This window comes from Mesoplodon mirus, assembly GCF_964341445.2.
Source record: "Mesoplodon mirus genome assembly, contig: HAP1_SCAFFOLD_999, whole genome shotgun sequence".
NCBI classification, from domain to species: domain Eukaryota; kingdom Metazoa; phylum Chordata; class Mammalia; order Artiodactyla; family Ziphiidae; genus Mesoplodon; species Mesoplodon mirus.
The window spans coordinates 80429-102145 of record NW_028295051.1 but is presented as its reverse complement, the minus strand read 5'-3'; the positions used below and the strand labels follow the sequence as shown (position 1 = coordinate 102145).

Below are 21717 nucleotides of genomic sequence, written 5' to 3'. Positions count from 1 at the left end.
GCACCTCCTCCAAGAAGCCTACCCTGAACTTTCCCTTCCGAGATTCTGTGCTCTGCAAAGGGGAAAGGTGGGGGGGGAGGGATACATTAGGAGTTTGGCATTAACATAGACACACGACTCTATATAAAACAGATAATCCACAAGGACCTACTGCATAGCACAGGGAACTCTACTCCATATCCTGTAACAAACTGTACGGGAAAAGAATCTGAAAAAGAATGGATACATGAATAACTAAACCACTTTGCTGTACACCTGAAACTAACACAATATTGTACATCAACTAACCTCCAATATAAAATAATAATTAAATTTTAAAAAAAGATTCTATGCTCTGTAGCACCAGAACTCACTTCTTCCAGAGCACTGACTACTGTGCTTGTGTTTACCTGCCGCCCAGTAGAAGGGGAGATTACCTAGGGCAGAAGCATCGTCTCCAGCAGCCCTTGGTTCTGACAACTCATTCAAGTGCCAGGCTACTTGACACACATAACCTGCTTAATTAATTCTAAGAACCCACAGAAAGAGTGGTTATTAATGTCATTTTACAAGTGTGGGGATTGCAGTTCAAAAGAAACCTGCCCAGGCCACAGACAGCATAAGCCCTGGAATTCAAACCCTAAGCTGCCTTCACACCAGTGCTCTTTCCACTATATGATACGACTACTGAAAAACAGATTTTTTTTTCCTGAACCCTGTTTTAATGGAAAGGAAATGAAGCTGGGATATATCCATTTCCTAATCGCTTTGGCGTGTACCAGGCAGTCGTTCAACAGACCAGGTAACATCTGTGGAACAATTAACGATGCTCCAAACTGTCCTAAGTGTTCTACATTGTAGGGTCTACAAACATTAACACAGTGCGACCTTGTAACCTCCAGAGAGAGTGAGTCCTGTTCACCCCATGCTACAGATGAGAACACTGAGACCTAGAAGCCTTAAGGCACTCGGCCGGGGTCACCGAGCTGGCAGGAGTCCTAGGCCGCACGCCCCATCCAGCGCACACACACCCGGGCACTGGGCTCCGGTTCTAGTGCCCACCCTCCACCTTGCACCATCTAAAACCCCGCTTCGCAGCGCCCACATGAGAGCCCCTGGAAGCGGGAAGTACAAAGCTGTCTCAAACAGATGAACCAGTTTGCAGGGCAGAAGTTGAGACACTGATGTAGAGAACAAACGTATGGACACCAAGGGAGGAAAGCCGCGGGGGGGTGGGGATGGTGGTGTGCTGAGCTCGGCGAGTCGGATTGACATGTATACACTGATGTGTATAAAATTGATGACTAATAAGAACATGCTGTATAAAAAAATAAAGTAAAACTCAAAAATCAAAAAAAAAAGGAATACTGTCTACTGTCCTCCACGCCCCCTGGAACACTCACTGTAAATATCCAGGAGGTGCTTGCAGAATGAATGAATCAATGAACAAACAAGCTCACTCATTTCAAACGTGCAGTCACATGCGTAATCTGACCTTCTGAGAAGTTAGGCTTCTGGAAGGAGCCCATTTTCTTAATGTATTCAGCATCGAGTCATCACAAAACATGAACTCTTATAAAGTACTGCCCCCTCACTTCCCATGAGAGAGCAAAATTCCTCAGCAGGGAAATGGGAGGGTAGCAGACATTACCCGCAAACTTTAGGAAGGCTGCGGCTCGCTGAGCACTTCACTAGGGCCCCTGACCGCCTGCCTGGTAGTAGGACAGACACACCAGGAACGGCTGCTGACCAGCAGAAAGAGCGCCCGGCCACGCAGGCAGCACACCCCGCACCCTGCCAAGCGAGGTCTGGCCAGCAAGGGAAAGACGCTCTCCACTGCAGAACCGCCCACCACTAGAAAGCCAGGTCCTGCCAGGGCCTGGACACACGAGGCCTTCCTTACAAGGGTTACAAATCTGTGGCCTTGCTCTGCCTCGAATAAAAGACTGACGGGGACAACGTGACCATCTCCAGATGAACTTTCAACTCCGTTTCAAGTGCCTGGGTGCTGGGTCACAGTGGATTTCTCAACTCTTCCAATATTCAAAAATATCAATTTCTAAGATGCAGGAGGGTTGTTAAACATACACTTAGCACAGACCCCAGTCCCACTCCTGAGTATTTTCTCAAGTGAGGTAAAAACCCAAGTTCACATGGAAAACTGCCCCGGGATGTTTACAGCAGCTTTATTCCCGATCCCCTCAGAAGTGGAAACATCCCACAAGTCCTGCCACCCGCAGGCGAATGGACAAACGGAAAATGGAATACAACACAGCCAGAAAAAGGAGTGGCTTCTCATACCCGCAACAACAGGGATGACGGACTTCCCTGGTGGTCCAGTGGTTAAGACTCCGCGCTCCCAATGCAGGGGGCCCGGGGTCCATCCCTGCTCAGGGAACTAGATCCCCCACGCCGCAACTAAAACATACTGCACGCGCCAATGAAGATCCCATGTGCCGCAACTAAGACCCAGCACAGCCAAGTAAATAACTAACTAAATAAATATTTAGAACAACAACAACAAAACAAACCCGGGAGGAATCTCGCATAGGTTTTGCTGAGCCAAAGCAGCCAGAATCAAAAAGCTACGTGCTGTTGTTCCGTTTATCTGACTTTCTGGAAAAGCCAAAACCTTAGGGACAGAGAGGAGATTAGTGACCAAGAGGCTAGAGGCACCCTGGCGCCAAAGGGCAGCAAATGGGATGACAGGATTGCTCTGCCGCCTGATGGCGATCAAAACTCCTACAACTGTGCACTACAAGTGAACTATGCTTCACGGCTACTAAGGACACACAAATTATTACATTTTGAAAAATGCGCCGGCCAGCCAGCCCGTGCATGACAAGTGCAGTAAGAAGGGCGGGGAGGCGAGGCAAGTGCATCAGCTGGAGTTCTGAAGGTTCTCCCCACTTTCAGTTTCCCTCCCCTGGCATGTCTCCCCGCCCGGCCCACTGCTGCTCAGGTCACCCACCCGGGACACCCGGAGTTACCCAACCGGAAAAGCCAGAGCCCAGGCTCAGCCACGCCTCCAGGCACAGGAACGGCAGAAATAGAAAGCGCCAGTGCGCAGTGGAGGGCTGGAAACCCTCGGACCTCAGATAACTGCGGAGAACCGGGCCTCGGAGTCAACATCGGCTCCCAGGCGGTCCCAGCGTCCCAACCCCGACCCCGGTCGCGACACAGTTTCCACAAAACTGACACACACGGAGCCCGCGCGAGGGGCGGGTCGCGCGGGCTTCCCCGCCGGGTCGCCTGGAGGCCGGTCCCCCGCAAGCTGAGCGCACGAAAGGGCGCCCCAAAGGCGCCGGCCCAAGGCGCCCGCTGCGCTTTCCCTCCGGACGGTGGGCTGCGGGGCCCAAGAGTAAACCCTGAGACAAGGTACACGCACACCACGCCGCCACAGGGGACGAGAGGCCGTGCGCCCACCTGGCCGGACACCCTGCATTTCTGGAATCACCGGACTTCTGTGTAAATTTCCCTTTGGCGTGTCATTTTCCAAAGGCCACTCAAGATCAGGGGACGGAACGCCTCCTCTCCAAGTGTCCTGCCAGCCCACCCACTCAAGATCAGAGGGACAAAATGCCTAACTAAAACAAAACAAAACAGAAACACAAAAAACTGGAGAGAGGGAGGAAAGGGTGCCCTCAAAAAAAAAAAAAAAAAAAACCTAAGCACGTTGACAGCGCTAAGAATAAACTACCAGGAAACAGAATCCCTACATGTCACATCCTAAAGTACAGAAGGGCAAGCCCACCGGCAGTCCAGGCCCGGGGGTACCGGGGTCCCCAGCCCTGCAGAGCCAACCGCAGACCGGCTCGGGCGCCCCTCGGAAGCGCGGGGTCCCCGCGGCCGAGTCTGCGCCCCCGGCCGGCGCCGGCTCCCCTCTGCCCACCCTGCGCGCGGGGGCTGGAAACGGCCGCGGAGAACCACGGCGCGGGGGGAAGGGGGGCTCCAAAGAAGGTCTGGCGACTCGAGTCGCTCCGTTTCTCGGTGGGCTCAGCGCGCGCCGTGGGGGAAGAGGGGCGGGGGTCCGGGAGGAGGGCACGGGTGGCACTTACGTAGACCTGCAGCGGCCACAGGCAGACGGCGGGCTCGGCCCCCACGAGCGACTCCAGCCTCAGCTCCAGCTTCTCCCCCATGTCTTCGCGCGCGGCCCCCGCACCGTGCTAGTCTGGCGCTTGGGGGAGGGGCGCGGCGCCGCCGGCGGGGGCGGGGCACACGGACAGGCGGGCGGCTGAGGGGAGGGGGCCTGGCCTGGGCCTCAGCCGCCGCCGCCGCCGCCGCCGCGCTCCCGTCCGGCCCCCGGTTCCCTCTTTGTGGTCACAGGCCTGGGGCCTCCAGCACTGCTGCGAACTCGGGCCGGCGTGAGGCGAGCACAGTGAGCCGGGGGCCGGGGCGAACCACTCACGGCACGCGCGGCCCACCCCGTGGACTCGCCCGCTCTCACGACGCACGCACGCACGCACGCACGCACGTCTTCGGCTGACCCCGGCCACCCCCACCGGCCCGAAGTGGGGACCCGAGGAGAGCCCTCGGGGCCTGGGGTGGCGGGTTCGACTCCCGCCCTTGACGTACCGTGACACACACACCCCCCCTCCCCCCCAATAAGAAGACTATAATTCCTCATTAAATATGACAGCCGGCATCCCGGCTTCTGTTCACAAAAATGCCGTGTATTTAGCCTATGCTAGGCACCAGACCGCGGACGCTCAGTACTGGCAAAAAAGGAAATGCCCTGCCCTCGTGGCACTGCCATTTTAATTGGAATAGTAGTGACAATGGTCAAGGGAGAAAATAAAGTGTCATCATCGCCACGGGGATGGTTAATCTCATGTGCGCACTGCGTGGGGCCCCGGCAACCACAAACATTATTCCAGATGTGGCCAGGAAGGTATTTTTCGGAAGAGATTAACGCTGAAATTGGTCCATTTTGCGTAAAGGAGATTGTCAATGCCGCGGCGTGGGTGGGCCTCGTCCATCAGTTGAAGGACTGGAGAGAAAAATGAGGTTCCCTAGAAAGAGGGAACTGTTCCTCCAATGGCCTTGGGACATCAGCTCTTCCCTCTGTCTCCAGCCCAGAGTCCTGCCCTGACTTGCCTGCCTCACGGTCACGAGTCAACTCCTTAAAACAAAACTATATATGTAAAAATACTGAATATACACAAGCCTATTAATTTGTATATGTGTGTATACATATTATATATGTATACACGTTTATATGTGCGTGCGTTTGTAGTATATGTGTAAGTACTATATACAGTATACATACAAGCCTATATGTGTGTGTATATATTGTATGCATGTATGTATGTGTATATATATAGTATACATATTATAAATGTGAACATGCTGTATATATACACACACCCATATATTGATATATGGGTGTGTGTATATATACAGTATAGGTACACTGTATGTATGTATGTATACAGTGTATATTTATATATAGGTGTGTATATATGTTGTATACCTGTATGTGTATACGTTGTATAGGTATTATATGTATATATGTATATACTATATATAGACACACTTGTGTATGTATTTATATGTGTATTTACATGCACATATTTACATATAGGTGTGTATGTGTGTGTATACGTTGTGTATATGTATGTGTGTATATCTTATATATATGATATATGTATATATATGATGAATTTATATATACAGTACATATATATTTTTATGCTACATGCTTTTATATGTAGGTGTATATGTGTGTCTATATGTACGTGTATGTATTGCATATATTATATATGTATGCATACTATATATATACACACACCTAAATATCTTTGTATGTGTGTATATATGTATGATATACATGTACCTAGGTGTCTATTGCATGTTATACATATGTGTACATACTGTATATATATAAACTATGCATTTTATGTGTGTATGTATAGTGTATATGTATGTGTGTATTGTATATGTGTATATGTGTGTATACATACTGTATATATACAAACTGTGTATTTTATATGTGTGTATATGTGTGTGTATTGTATATACTATATGTGTATATGTCTGTATGCATACTGCATATATACACAGCTGTATATTTTTGTATGCATGTACATATGTACGTGTGTGTGTATATATACACACATAAACCCTATGGGTTCTGTTTGTCTGGAGAACCCTTACTGATACGGACACTTATGACAATTGAGCACCTGCCCTTTGCCAGCCAGGGAGCCAAACACTTGTCTTTTCGGTGTCTGCCTTAAGTGTCACAAGTCCCGGGAGGCAAGGTGATGCCGCTCCTACCAGTTGAGGTGCCCAGGGTCAGAGAGGTGCACAGTGCGGGGGGCTGGAGCCTGGTGGAGCCCAGGTGGAGTTCTAGCAGCAGTACAGCCTAGCAGTCCCACTTCCCCGGGTGCTTCTCACAAAGACGCCGAGGGAGAGACTGGGTCTGAAGGAGGGGATGAGGAAGCTTCCGTGGGTCCGCAAGCCCAGACCAAGGCTGACTCGTCAAGGGTGTTAGAGGTCAGGACTGTGGTTACCCTGGGGGTGGGGTTACACAGAGCCATTCCCATTCTGAAAAAGTATCCATTCTGCTCTTGTTTGTATGTTTACCCCCCTCCCCCAAATCTTTTAAAAACAGATTCTCTTGGCTGCTGGGAGCACACACGGGGAAGTTGTGTGTGAGAGGGTGCAGTCCAGGGGACAGGGAGGATAAGACCCCCACCCTTAGGGCCAGGAGTGCCTCAGCTTTGTGAGCTAAGGATGGCCCGCGAGGTCCCAGAGAGAAGGGTCCCTACTCCGTCCCTGCTCCGTGCACCCCATTCCCAGCCTGAGAAGCCTAGAGCCACCCCCCCACACACACACACCAGGGAGGAGAGCCAGTCACCCTGGCTCACAGGCTGCGGCTCCAAGACTCCTGGCACTAGGAGCTCAGCTTTCATGCCCTAGGACAGGGCCAGAGCTGTTGTCTCCGGAAACTCTCTGTCTCTCGCCCGCCCGCCCTCCCTCCCTCCTCCGCCTCTTCCCCTCCCGCTCCAGCTGGCCTGCCCTCCACCCTGCATTTCTACACAGGATGGCTCACAGACAGCTGCTCCCTGTGTCCACCCACCACCATTTGATGGATGTCAAAGCAAGCCCTGGGGACTTCCCTGGAGGTCCAGCGATTAAGACTCCGAGTTTGCACTGCAGGGGGCGCAGTTTCGATCCCTGGGCAGGGAAATAAAATCCCACATGCCGCACGGCACGGCCAAAAAAATAAATGAATAAAAAATAAAGTTACAGTGATCAAACAGCCCTAGTGGTGATAGGATGGGACATACAGCTCTATGGTATAGAATAAAGGTCCAGAAACAGATATATGAGAACTTGATATGACAGAAAGTGGGGAAATTAAGGAGTTTTCAATAAATGGCATTAGGACAATTGCATATCCATGTGGGAAAAAGTAAATTAGAAAAAAAAAAGCAAGCCCTGGTCAGGTGTGACCTTGGGCCCAGGGCCATTGGCACACGTTGTCGTGTGGGATGTTCTTCCTTAGACTCCTCCCTCCCTCCTGTGCCACTTTCCCCGCCAGGTAAAGAACTCTGCCTGGTCAATAAGACCCTAGAGGTCCTTGGCCATTGCTATTGCAGTTGGAATTGTTACTGTGTTTACATAGGGTGACCAACACCCGCCTCCAGTTTGCCCAGGACCGCTCAGGTTTGAGCGCTGGAACTGTGGGGAAACCCTCATTCCCGGGGAACCCCAGAAGGCTGGTCAGCCTATTTAGGACGGATCTCTCACTTGATCTCCCAACCCCCGAGAGCCAGAAAGGGAATCTCGCCCCTCCTTCCATTGTAACCTTCATTCATTCATCCACTCATCCCTTTATTCAACTCCTTTATTCAGCAAGTATTTATGAAGCATCTACTACACATCAGACACTCTTCTAGGTGCTGGGGACAGTAAACTGAGAAGGTGTGATTTATTACATAGGGATGATGTCTCGGAGACCACTGCAGGGCAGGGGAGCTGGGAAAGGGAAGGGGCAGTTCTAAATGCAGGCTCTGACGGGATTGGGGCAGACCTTGCCCTGGGACAGGCTGGTTGCTTCAACACACCTGTCCTCACCCAGGGCCATCCTGCCCCCGCCTCACCCAGTTCTTTGGTCATGTCTGGGGAAAATCTGTGGTGGTCACAACTGGGTGGGAGGGGCCCCTGGAATCAAATGGGTGGGGCCAGGGATGCTGCTGAACCCCACACAGTGCCCAGAAGGGGCCCCCAGCAGAGGATGACCCACCCCAAATAACCCCAGTGCCGTGGGGGAGACCCTGCACTGATATTATTCAGACCCGCTGGTGCCCCTAGATTCCTGCACAGGCAGGGACTCTAACCGGGTCATCTCTGTGTCACGAGGTGACCTAGAGTGGGGCAGCCAGGAGGGCTGAGTATCAGGGGTGAAATGACAAATCTCTGTGCCCACTCTCCCCGCCGCACCCCAGGGTCGATGGCCTCTATCTCCTCCCTGTGCAGGTAGCTTTTCCCTGAGCCATTTCTTCTTGTCAAGGTCCCTGTCGCAGGTTGGGTTCCCCAAAGATGACGTTGAGAGCAAGGATTGGAGTGCAGGTGGTTGATGTGAGATGTGAAGACAACAGATACAGCTGCCATAGGGTCCCGCAATTCCACTCCTGGGCATAGATCCAGAAAAAACTCTAATTCAAAAATATACGTACACCCCTGGGATTTCCCTGGTGGTCCAGTGGTTAAGACTCCATGCTTCCAGTGCAGGGAGCATGGGTTCCATCTCTGGCCAGGGAACTAAGATCCCACATGCCGTGTGACAAAAAAAAAAAAAAAAAAAAGAAAGAAAGAAAGAAAGAGAGAAAGAAAGAAAAAGAAAGAAAGAAAGAAAAGATACATGCACCCTAATGTTCATTGCAGCACTATTTACAATAGCCAAGATGGGGAAGCTACCTAAATGTTCACTGATGGATGAATGGATAAAGAAGATATGGTACATATATACAATGGAATATTATTCAGCCATAAAAAGAATGAAATAATGCTATTTGCAGCAATGTCGTGGATGGACCTCGAGATTATCATACTAAGCACTGTGAAGTGCCTGGGGCAGCCACTCAGAGCAAAGCGGCCACCAACCCTGCTGCAGCTGCCCGAACAGAGAGTGGAGGGCGAGGGAAAAATACGTTGGCTTCTCCCATCCCCCTGCCCTCCAACCTCTGGCCAATGTTTTCCACTGGCTGAACCTACCTGGAAAAGAGTTGGCGAGGAAATCTGGGCGATGGGGTTTGCAGGATCAGCCCTGTGACACGGAGCAGAGCAGTGGAAAGACAGGGAGCCGGTCTGAGGCAAACAGGCCAATGGCAGCGCAGTACCCACTTCTCCCTACCTCTCCTGTGCCACTGAGTGGAACCATCTTCATGCGCGACCTTTCTCTTCCCTCATCTCCCACATCTACCCATCCATCCTCTAAGGAGCTCATCCATTCCTCTCTCTTCCTCACAGCCACCGCCATCACTCACTATCGTTACTGCAGCAAGCACCGCTCTGCCTTCTCCTGTCTCCAGACTCCCTCTTCTAATCAGTCACTACACTCCAGCCAGAAGGGTTTTTCTCAAATGCCTATCCTACGTCACTCTGCCGCTTCGAGTCCTACAATGGCTGGCCCGTTGTGCTTAGGATCCAGTCCACATTCCATGGCAGGACTTCATCACATCTCCAGTCTCCCCTCCCCTGACATACGCTTCCATCCTCCACATTCCCACATCCTGAACCTCAGGCCCCTGAATTTCCTGGAGCGGCTCTCAAGTCAGGGCCTTCACACGTGCTATTTGCTGTCTTCACAGAGCCCTCCCCTATCCTGCACCTCTTCTGACTTAAGCCCTCTCATGTTGGCCTCAATGGCAGTACTTCTAGGAAGACGTCCCTGGTCCTCCTCACCTGTGTTCCCTTGCACCCAAGACTTTCCCCGGTGGTAGGGGTATCAGATTTAACAAATAAACCATGCAAGTTTAACCGGGTGTCCTGTATTTTTATCTGCAACCCTACCTGATAGGCACTTGTTCCAGAGTATGACAATTGCATGTTGACATTTTAATTTCCCTACTAGGCTCCAACTCGCTTAAGGATAATGATCTTGTCAATACGATTCCCCATTTTGCTAACTAACTAGGTAAGGTTGGATGAATGGATCAGTGACTTGTGGATGGGAGTTTTTACTTGAAATCGTATAGAACTAGACTTCAGCCCTAAACAGGAGAGATGCTTAAGAGACTCAAGGGAGGCTAATGACAATTACTCACCCAAGTGGAGGCTCCTAGGTTGGTTCTGGGCCAGCCTCTCAGGGTGTAAGAGAAGAACTTGGAGGTGGAAACTGTACACTAAAGGGAAATGACCAGAAGGTATGACTGGCAATGATTATGTAAAGCTTTCAGGCTGCACAAAGCTAACAGGCTAACTTCAGCTGGTTTGGGGATTGCTCTGGCTCAGTTCTGAGTCCTGCACACAGCTGGAAAGTTTATGCTCCTGCTGCTGGGGTTAAAACAGTGGAAAAGGCCAGAAGGGTGATGCCAAGGATCATCGTACTCTTTTGACCTCGCGATGGTTTTCTAATAGAAAGCTGAAATCTTGCTATTTTCAGACCCGGTACCCAAGGGCAAGTACGTCACAAATATGAAAAAAGTGAGAAAGGTGGAAGAAAGGCAAATTAGAGCCCACCATCTAAAGAGGCAGCCTCTACTGGCTGCAGACAAACCTCCATGCTGCAATGCAGGCCCAAATTTTCTCCCCCTTCAAGAAAAGACAGGAATCAAGATGTTAATGCTTCATCTCATGACTTTTTTTAACATGCCCATTAAGTCAATAAGTATTAAATGGTTCAAAAAGAACACAACTATAAGTTTATTACTCCGTGCGGGCCTCCAACACTTTACGTGGAATCAACATGTGTCTCCAGGCTGAGATTCCCCTCAACTTGCAAACCTCAGGCAGATGCTGATTCAAATCCCAGAAGCCTCTAGTTGAAAATCAATGTCTGAGATGCTCTGCGGAATCTAGGGAAGCATTTGCTAATTTGCTCTGGGGCGAAATCTTCTATCAATATCAATCAGGCATGAATGTAGATAATTTTCCCACGCTACCGATACAGTCATCTATATGTTTAGTCAACATTTATTGACTATCGCATGGGGAGGTTTGGTGGTCAGTAAACAGTGGAAAGAGGCCCAGAAAAAAAGGGGGTACACTCAGGCTTGAAATCCACCAGGTACACGCCTCTGCTGCCATACCAGTTATTTATATACTTATCTACTACTTCCATCCTAGTTGGTTAACAGTCTCTGCCCCAGCCCTAGCCCTGTGGGCCTCAGACCCCAGCAGTGGGCCACTCATCTGTGGCCACCTACGGCAAGGTGGTGCTTTCCTGGAGTCATCCTCCTTTGGCCACTTGTAATTTGGCCCTCTTTAGGGTACCATACTAGTTGTTCAATATTTTGAGCATCACACACCAACTCTCCAAAGAGAAAGTCAAGTGATAAAGGTTCCCCCAAATGCTCACGTGGCTTTTGTCTCTCCCTAACCTCTTTTCTTGATTAACTCCTGCGCAACCATTCAGATCTCAACTCAAATGTCACTTCCCATTTCGCCGTCTGGACCGTGTCTCCCTGACATTTATTCTCAGAGCTCTGTTCTTTCACTTCATATCTTGTATCCATTTGCTTATTTGTTTGTCTGCCTCCCTGATGAAGCTGTAAACTCCATAAGGGCAACAAAAAGCACAACTTATTTGGCAAACTGCACAGGCTTCTATATGGTTTACGTGGGATTGGCCACCTACCCAGCTCCAAAGATGGGTCCTGTTGTATTCCAGCCAGTTAGCATGTCCCTTCCTCCAGGTCCTACTCATTGGCACAGGAACGAGAACCTGATCTAAGGCAGCCCAAGCAGAGTGAGGCTGGACACTCTGGCGAGGAAAGCAGAGCTACAGACCCGTTCTGAAGAGGCAATGTCACCAATGTGGTTATCATGAAGCATGACACGAAGGAGGACAAAGACGCAGAGTCCCAGAAAGGTAGCTCCAAAGGATACACAACATGGGCCTCTCGAGTAAACCAGATCTGGGCTGGCCCTTGTGTTTGGACTGTTCAGTTACATCAACCAATAATTTTTTTTTTTTTTTTTGCTTTAGCCAGTTGGGACCAAGGTTTCTATGTATTGTGACCAACAAAATCCTAACTGATATATCTTGTCCCTGTATCCACAAGAACCTTGCTCATGGAAGACACCATATCTTGAACAATATGCCATTGGGAGAACTGGAGATGGCTTAATGGGGGAGGTGACTGGGTAACATCAGCTGGAGCCTTAATTTGAACATAGTTCTTTAGAAAATATGTTAGACTGCCCAAGATTTAAATTCATCAGAAATTCAGGAGTATTTTCCCCGGTGTGTTTTACAGCAGAATTGTTCCTACCTGAGGTTACTAACCTGCTCACCTGTCAGTTCCTAAGAACTCCTAAAGATTTCTGCTTCAAATCCTGGACTTTCAACCTAAAGAACCTATGGTTTTAAATTGGGGGAAGGGAACAGGAAAGAATGATTCAGCCTCTAGCCGCTTTTTACTCTGCTGGATAAGATCATTAATTTTTTCCCCCAGAATGACCTGTGACTTCCTACATTTCTTACATTTCAACTTCAAGTTTCATTTCTCGGGATGCCTACAGCTTTTCACCTGGCTAGATGGAAGCCAAGATTTTACTTTTCTCTTGGGGGCTATTCTGCTGGGCTAGAGTCATTAGAAGCAACTTTAACTTCAGGTTATTATAAATATCACATCTTTTAAAGCATAATCAGGCTATGTGGTTCATGATCTGGTTATTAGATTAAAGGTCTGTGTGGCCAAAGGGCTGTTCTACAACTATTGAGAAATAAACAACCTTGACTAGTTCAGGGAGGGAAAAGTCTGCAAGTCGGTCCCCATAGCCTGATCAGGGGATTCTTTTCCTCCTTCCCTGATTCACCAGAAAGCACACTTGCTCATACTGTTCACATTCTCAAAATATGTTTGTTACTCTCAGAGCTCCTGGAATACATATCCTCCAATGGTTGCCTTTTGTCAATGAACTGTTCTGCACAGCTCCACTGCTTATATTTTAGGATTTTTTTTCCTTTGGGAGAGAGAAGAGTGGCTTGTAAAACTACTAGTGGAAAATAAGCATTAAGAATCACTTCACCTTCTTCATCAAATAAATCCACCTGAATTACTGGTTCTGTGAACCAGTATGTAATTCAAAAGTTTGATGAAGAACAGAATACTTTGAGTCTCAAAATATCTCTCCATAAATTACTTATTAACTACAAAGGGACAAATAATAACTTCACAGTGGAGAAAGTGCGGGGGCACCACCTTAACCAAGATGCTAATGAGACAGATGACCATCAAGGGGCTCCTGTAAGGATGCACAGAGAGACACACCGTCACCTCTGTGGAACCCCATCCAAAGCACAGAACATGAAAGAACCATGAGGAAACAGGACAAACCCAGAATGAGGATCATTCTACACAACAACCAGCCTATACTCGTCACAAACTCTCATAATATGAGGAACAAAGAGGCTGAAGAATTATTTCATACTTAGACCAAAGTGACATGAGAACTAAGTGCAATGCAGGATTGTAGACTGGTTCCTGGCCTGAAAAATTTAGCCATTAAGGATGTTACTGGAATAACTGGCAAAATTTGAATATGGATGGTAGATCAGTCAGCAGTATCAATGTTAAATTTCTGACTTAGACCACTGTGCTGTGGTTTGGTAAGAAAATGTTGTTTCGCTTAGGAAGTAATCACTATTTCCAGGGAAAAGGGCAAAATGTGTCCTTACCCTTAAGGGGTTCAGGAGAAAAAAACATGTATATATGGAAAGACAGTGAATGCCAAAGCAAATAAAGCTAAATATTAATCATTGGTGAATCTAGCTAAAGCACATACAAGAGTTCTTTGTACTAATCTTGCAACTTTTCTTTAAGTTTGAAATTATATCTATAACTATATATCTACATCTATATAGATATACAAAAATCAACACACACAATTCAAAATAAAATGCATCAACCTAAAATCCAGCCTATTCTTCAGGTATTGTTGGCAATCTGAAGAGAAACAAAGGCTAGGATACCAAAAGGGATTGGGTCAGTAGATTCATTCATTAGGACCCTGAGTACATTTCTACTAACTTAAATTATGCTTTCATTTGAATCAAACATTTTGGACTGCCTTCAGCTTAGTGCCAATTACTTATACATTTAAACACTCAAAGGATGAATTCCATACTTTTCCCCAAGCGAGGCACAAGGCTGTCAGTATTCTCGTGTGCTAACAAGTAAGCAAGGCCAATTTCTATAACCTAAGTATAGGACTTCTGGGTACGTAAACTTTTTCTCATATGCCCAGTTCCCTATTTTCTTAGAAAATCCAATTTGCTCTGGGATTTCAAATACCACAGGCTCTTGTTTTTGTCACAACAAATGAACTATTTTATTCTGTAGATTCTTAAAAAGAAATTCAATGAATCTTTGCTCACTGCTAGCTTTTTGAGATCTCTCCCAATATCTCTTTGATCAAGCTTTTCCACCCACTCTGGAATAATCCAGGGGTAATTAGAACTTCTTACCTTCTTTAGCCCAAAAGGAGCCAATTCATCACAAGCTGTCATGGATTCTGATTCTAAATTACCAAGAGCCCCATTACTAACAGAGGCAGGGAATCTTCTTTGCAATTAAAGTGACTGATTTCTTTGCAGACGCAGTAGCATTTCACTTTTTAATTATGTTCATTCGGATCAAATGTGAGAAAATTCTTCCTCATTTTATTTTCCATCCAAAGGACACGATACAACAAACATTAATCCCAGAGTGATACAAGGCCAGACCTGCAAGGGCCTTAGGTGGAGCTGGACATCTATCAATGGGTCTTGTCCATTTTACAGGGTCTTAGTGGCTCCTTAAGCTCCAAAGGGGAGAAAAGGGACTAATTATTTGTTACATCACATACTTCACCTAAGGGCTGGCCAAACCTTCCAGCATCTGCTAAGTTGTGATGAGACAGCATTAGACATTTAGATAAACATAGACTAGCGCCGAACAGAACAATTTTGTTTCTTGTGCAGGCAAAGAACAGAGCCACAGTGCTGGGGATAAAGCAGTGTGTGCAGGTAAACATAAGCAACGAGGGAACAAATCTGTTTTTTCTCACTTAGGTGGTATTAACATGGTTATGTGTTGTCAAATTTTGAAAGAGAAAAATAAACAAAAACAGTTTGGGAGAAGAAGGAGGACACTCCGGAGGATCTGAAGGATCTGAAGGAACGTGAGGCCACCAAGGCTTACACAGATTTCCCAAGGCCTGAAAGACACCTGCCTGTCCACTTTGCTTTTAACCTTAAAGACTGGCCAGTTGTGGCTCCCGCAGCCTGTAGACCCGGGGCCTGCATCCTTGTCTCCCCTTCCCCACTCTCCACGTGGTCAGCAGACTGGCGTCCGTTCACTCACTTGAGACATTCAAAGGTCAAGGTTTTCGCTCAATGAGTATCTTCCAGCGATCTGTGCTCCAGACAACAGTGACTACCCTTTGTCCTGGTATGAATGCAGTTGCTCGCCGTTTTCCAAACACTTTCACACATATGTAAAGAAGAGCCTGGGAGCCCTCCAAGATTTTAAATTTTAGTTAAAAAATGAAATTATATAGTAAGCTCTTGAAAAATGAAAACATCCACGTATGTGAGATTGTACCTCTGCCTTTACTGCAGGCTGTTTGCAAAATTCAGGAAGCCCTGCCTTTCCATTCATTAAACACATAGTCGTTGAGCACCTCCTAAGGGCAAGGCAGGATGCCAGGTGATGGAGGTGGAGAAACAGGGCTTGTTCCTTGCTCCGATGGGGAAGGCACGTAAGCAGACACCCTCGGCACAGGAAAACACAGAATGGAGGTGCTGTGATGGGATAAAAGGGTCACGCTTATAAGAACAAAGGAAAAGCGCATCCTTCCAATGCAGGAGACACAAACAAGCTCAGGAGGTTGGCAGGTGTCTTGAAGGAACATCAGTCTTGCTGAGGGGGGGCAGAAACTCCAGGCTTACCCGACGTAGCACGGGCATATATGCTCGCCACATTCCAAGAACCAGAAACACAAGAAAGAAGAAGCCAGACCAGACACCACAAAGCTGTGACCGTTGGGCTCAGAAGTCTGGGATTTTTATGAACCAAGGAGGAGCATGAAGGGGAAGTGACGGTCCAGCTGGCGGTGCTGGTAGGGGCAGGTGGGGGCAGATGAGGCTGCTGAAATGATCCACTGAGGGCTGACAGAGCTGGCTGTGGCAATGGGAATGGAAATAAGTGGAGATTCAAGAGATTTGGGGCCGGTACAAACCACAGGGACTTGGAACCATCATATGAATGGATGAGGAAGTAGGCAAAATAGACTCTGAGCACTATTATATGTGAACACTTGGATGGCGTCCATGGACTGGCCGGCTTTTGCTGTTGAAACATTTACTGTGTTTAAACAGTCACATCCTGCACTGAGCCCTTGTTTTAAGCTCTTCAAACATCCCTGAGATAAGTGGGGGAGTTATTTCAGTCCTCCTTTTTACAGATGAGAGAACCATGACTGGCAAGGTTTAGCCCTAAGCAGGAAACCCAACTAACCCAACTAATTGGTGCAGAGCTGGGACGAAAGATCAGTGTAGTCCTCATTACACAATCCAGCGAAACACAAAGATGGCTCAAAACTGTCCTAGTGGCATGTTTCCAGCCTAAGTGGGACAAAGTTCATACAACTTTATATCGTGAGCTGTGTTGTAAGGTGGTCTGTTGATAACGTCCATTCCAAAAGCCAACGGAAAGCTACCAGTACGCTGAATCATTAAAAACATGGAGGTACAGGACTCAAGTCTTACACGGTTCTGAAAAAAATACCCTTCACAGATGCTATTTTTAGACTCAAGTTTTCCCAGCATAAAGTTTTTAAAAGAACAATCCATCTAAAAAGCATGTAAAGAAATTCATTGACAAAGGTTTAGATGTTTTAGGACTTTAATGTCCTTCACACGGTCAACATAAAACACTGACAATGGATGAACAATAGGGGAAAAGACTATTCAGCAAAGATCTTCCTTCTTCGGCATCACTGGTCAAACACCAGAAGGAGAACGATCACGTGAAGCAACAGTAAGGGAATTTAACACAGATTTTTAGTTTAACAGCATAACTGAAAAACAAAACCAACCAACCAACCAACCAACCGATCTTCTACCCACTGAAAGGAAAGGAAAAGTGAAGCAGGGAGCTTCCAAATCTTGTGAAGCAGCTTAAAAAGGGAGAGGGGAGGGGGAAGGGGAGGCACACGACTGTTGAGAACCTAACACTCTAATGCACAAGGTCAAGGATCCTAACAAATTCTCAAAGTCTCAACATATACCAACAAGAACCGTATTATTAGAAATATAAAGGCACAGAGATATAAATGCATAGATATATAAACTATTTGGTAGTAAAAACAGACCTTGCTATACAAACATATAGTAAGTCACTTCTACCGCTTTATGAGAACAACCGTATAAAGAAAGGATCCAGAAGACCCCACTGCTGTCATCTTGCAAAGGATCAAAATTCAGCACCTAGAGGGCCCCACCCACCCTCCATGCTGTGTGTCTGTGTTTCTCTAAAAATAATAACCTGCAATTGGCATATAATTAAACCCATAGGCAGCTTTGAATATGAGATCTAGGCAGAAAAAGTAGCAGCAAAGACAACAGTGGCTGGCATTTGGTAGAAAAGTAAGAGAAGACTTTTTAAAAGCTTCCAGTTCAAGTCAGAATTAAGGTTAAGTTTCAACAGCTTGGGATAGCTGTGGATGCTTTTGTGTTCTCTGAAAAAAGAAGAAAATCTATCATAAGTATGTTCATTCGAAAAACATACTGTGTTTTTTAGCCATGCCCAGGTGACTTTCAATTTTCTACACTGTTCAAGGGCAGAGTGTATATTAGTTAGGATGTGCTCATAGCTGGTGCATCTCCAAAAAATGCTTCATGAAGGCTGCCAGCTTCTGACATCTTCGATGGTGACAGCATTACACAGAGAGGCCTGAATGCCTCCCACGGACCCAGAAGAACCACCGATGCAGCCGTTAAGAACAGGAGCATCTGGTTGAGCATCAGGATGACCCTCCTTCCCGTCACCAGCTCCTGCGAGAGTCACGGCCCCTGAGGCCGTCGTGTCCAACCTCCCACCTGAAAGCCCCTGCAGGTGGCCAGGAGCGTCACACATCTCAGTCATTAGAAAATTCCTTTCCAACGGCAGTGAAGGACCGTCATGCTCACAGGTAACCTAGGTTAGCTCAACTCTTCAATGAGCCTGCTGTGCAGGGGGCAGGGAGTGGGCAGCTATTCTCATGCGTGAAAACATACATCTTCCATGGAGCTCACAGAATTAACTACTCTCTCTGATGTTCAGGGGAGCAACAGTGTCTGTTCTTACACTGAACAGGCTTGTGCCAGCTGCACTAGAGATGGGATGGCAACCTTTGTGCTGTCAGAGCAGAGACTTTCAAAGGAAATTTTGACCAAAGCTCCTAGAAGGTGTGCCCCCCCCGCCCCATGCTCTCGGCCGTGGAATCGTGCTAAGGGGCCTGTAAGCAGCAGCAGGAGCACCCCCGTAACAAACGGTCTTTCCCAACTAGTTACAATAACTGCTACTCCAGGATGGACAGCCTCCTAGATGTGTCTCCTTCGGCGTCTGAAAACTAAACCAATTCTCTGACAAGCTTCTGGATGGGACACGTACTCACCACCTATGCCCTTTCAGGGAGATCATAGTGAGTTCAAGAGCTCTGTCGAGAAATCTTTTTTCTAAAGCATCATCTCCTTTGGTGTTGACAATGTGGAATGGAATATTCATCTTGCTTCTATCCTGGGCCTGCACTGGACATCTGAAAAACATGTTTTTTCTTCCAGCTATTTTTCTGCAATGTGCAACTGCCATTAACAAAGCAACAGAAAAGTTTTAAAAACCATTTTCCAGATGCAAACAAGAGATTAAAAAAAAGATCTGTGCCAGCACATTTATCATTTACTTAGGGAGATCACTCTTGCATATGGAACAGTGAGTTAACATTCTCTTATACGACTCATACTTAATTTCCAAGAGCCTCAGTTTCCTCATCTGAATATTAGCAATAATAATAATATCTCCATTTCATACTAGTTATGACAGTTCAGTGGTACAACATAGATGAAGCTTTCAACCCATGGCAGCCACACAGCAATGTGAATGACCCTTTCTCTACAAGGCTGCAGAGAAAAAAAATAAGTTGGTCCGAATAGTGGCAGTAAGATTTAAAAATAATGAGCAGCAGCTTTCAAAGCACTTAAAACACTGTGTTGTCCCAAGCTGTGTGACCTTGAACAAGTTACTAAATCTCTCTGTTGTGCCTCTCTGATGTGAGGACTAAATGGCCACAAATTCTCTGCAGCCCTCCCAGCAAGAGGTGGGGTCTAGTGCTCCACACCTTTTGAATCTGGGCTGGCCTTGTGGACTTGCTTTGACCAAGAGACTGCAACAAGAGTGATGCTGTGCAACTTCCAAGCTGAGGCCTCAAGGGGCATGAGGCTTCTATACCTGCCCTCTTAAAACATCACTGCCATGGAAGCAAGCCCGAGCTAGCCTGCTGGAAACAACAGGCCCAGCCCACAGCCAGCACCAGCTGCCAGACAGATGAGGGGGGCCATTTAGACTCTAGGTGGATCACCAGATGACTTTGGTTGAATAAGTGATCTCAGATGAGACCAGCAGAAGAAACCACCCCACTGAGCCCAGCCCCACCTGCTGACTGAAAAGAATCCTGAGCAAAAGAAATGGCTGTGGTTTTCAGTCACAGTCTTGAAGTGTTCTATGATGCAAAAGTAGGTAACTGATAGAATTTAGAACAGCATCTGGAACACATTCAATGCTATGTAAATATCAATTGAAGTCAACAGAGTTGTCTTTTCATTCTCCGCACCTTGCACAGGGATCATACAGACTCTCAAAAATGAATGGGTCAAGTTTCATCTAGGATACGTTAGTATTGGACTTCAGTTTCTGATTTGGAGAGTGAGCAAGCCAAAATTATCTTCCACTGACAACCAAAGGAGACAAACAGAAGAAGAGCTGACATGCTATTCTGGATTACAAGGAAAATATGTCATAACTCTCTCCATTTTCTCAAGCACATCCTATTTTATTCTTCCACTTCTACAGGGTGGGATTCATTAAAAGTAAACAGCAAAGAAAAGCAGTGTGAGGAAGCCCCCATTAAAAGCTATGCTCGGCCCTCAGGGCACACACATAATTCCTGTTAAAGTTAATAGGAGTCAAGTGCACGTCGACAGACAGAAGAGACGCAAGCAGGGAAACCAAGTATCTGGTAATAGGCTTGAGCCTGAATTCTGGGCCCCCCTTTGCACAGGTAGTAGGTATCCTGGTTGACACTGACGTTAAAAATGTAGTGTCTACCCTCTTTGATATTCTGCTGCCTCAGGCTCCCCAGGTGACAGTCCAATTATAGAGCTGGAGCAGCAAGAAGGACACGTGATTTAAGGGGAAAAAATATTAAAAGGGGGAAGAATTAAGAACCTGGATTTACAAAGAATCTGTCTTTACAGTCGTCCCCCACACATTTACCCATCCTACTGTGAACGTAGGTGGTATCCTGACAGCAACAATGTCATAACAACTAGAAATTGAAGATTAAATTTGCACGGTGCCTGAGAGTGTCCCTGCTGTGGGGCTGAGGGAAGGAAGAAAAAGATGAAGGGGAATCAGCTGCTCCCAACCTAGCAAGACGGCTGTGGAGGGAATTCAGATTCCACAGGATAAGCGCTGTGGAAGCACAGAGCTGAGCAAGTACCTCTGCCCAAGGGAAGGTTGAAGGTTTCAGCGGAAGGGAGGTGGGAAGGGTCAGGACAAGGGGAGACGAAGGAAGGGCATCTGGCAGAGAGCTGTCTCTGCCAAGGCACGGGGGACCGCAGCAAGTTCGCTGCAGCACCTGGGGTGCTGGGTGCCTGACTGGGGGCAGGACTGCAGACCGCAGAGGGCCCTGAAGACACGCTCTCCTGGGAACTGGATCCATCGGATCCTGGAGCACGAGGAGCAATCAGGTCTGCACAACAAGGAGTTCTGCGTTGTAGAAAAAGCACTAGGACACAGGGGCTGGAGGGTGGGGACACTGGGGGAGAGGCCTGCTAGAAAGTTCCCACAAAGAACTTTCTAGGTCAACAGAATTAGGGCTCGTGATCAAGACAGGGACACTGGGGAGTTTCAAGCATGGGCAGTAAGTGAAAATGCCAATAAGGACCCAACGGTCATATAAATGAGTATAACAGGCCCAACGTGACAGACTCAGCACAAACCCCCTACGTTACCTGTTAACTGTGAGGGCCCGTTCTTTACTTCCACAGAGAAACAGTCTCCCTTTTGCTTGAAACATACGGCCCTCCCAGTCTGTTTCTCCCACTTTCAGAGACACGGGGATTATGAAATAAGACATCTGGATTTAAATCATCTTCCCATGTTCCAGTAAGGGCTCAAATTGTGTGTTTTAAGCCCTGTGAGCCACACCGAGCACTGCCGTGGGCTGTGCTGGGCCACCGCTCCCAGGAGTTATCACTAAATCCCACAGCAGGGGCAGGGCCTGTGGCCGAATGAGTTGGGGGCAGGGAGAAGGTGCCAG

The 21717-nt window shown here is 47.5% G+C and overlaps 1 pseudogene across 1 annotated transcript in view; it reads right to left on the bottom strand.

Moving 5' to 3' along the window:
- The window catches only part of LOC309797798 (3-hydroxyisobutyrate dehydrogenase, mitochondrial-like), a 48782-nt pseudogene extending 27635 nt beyond the window's left edge, over positions 1–21147 (bottom strand). Inside the window, exons 1-2 of the transcript in view lie at positions 21005–21147; positions 18060–18248 (exon numbers count right to left, since the gene is read on the bottom strand). The product of the transcript in view is annotated as a 3-hydroxyisobutyrate dehydrogenase, mitochondrial-like (transcript). The remainder of the gene's footprint in view (positions 1–18059; positions 18249–21004) is intronic.
- Positions 21148–21717: the final 570 nt, after the last annotated feature.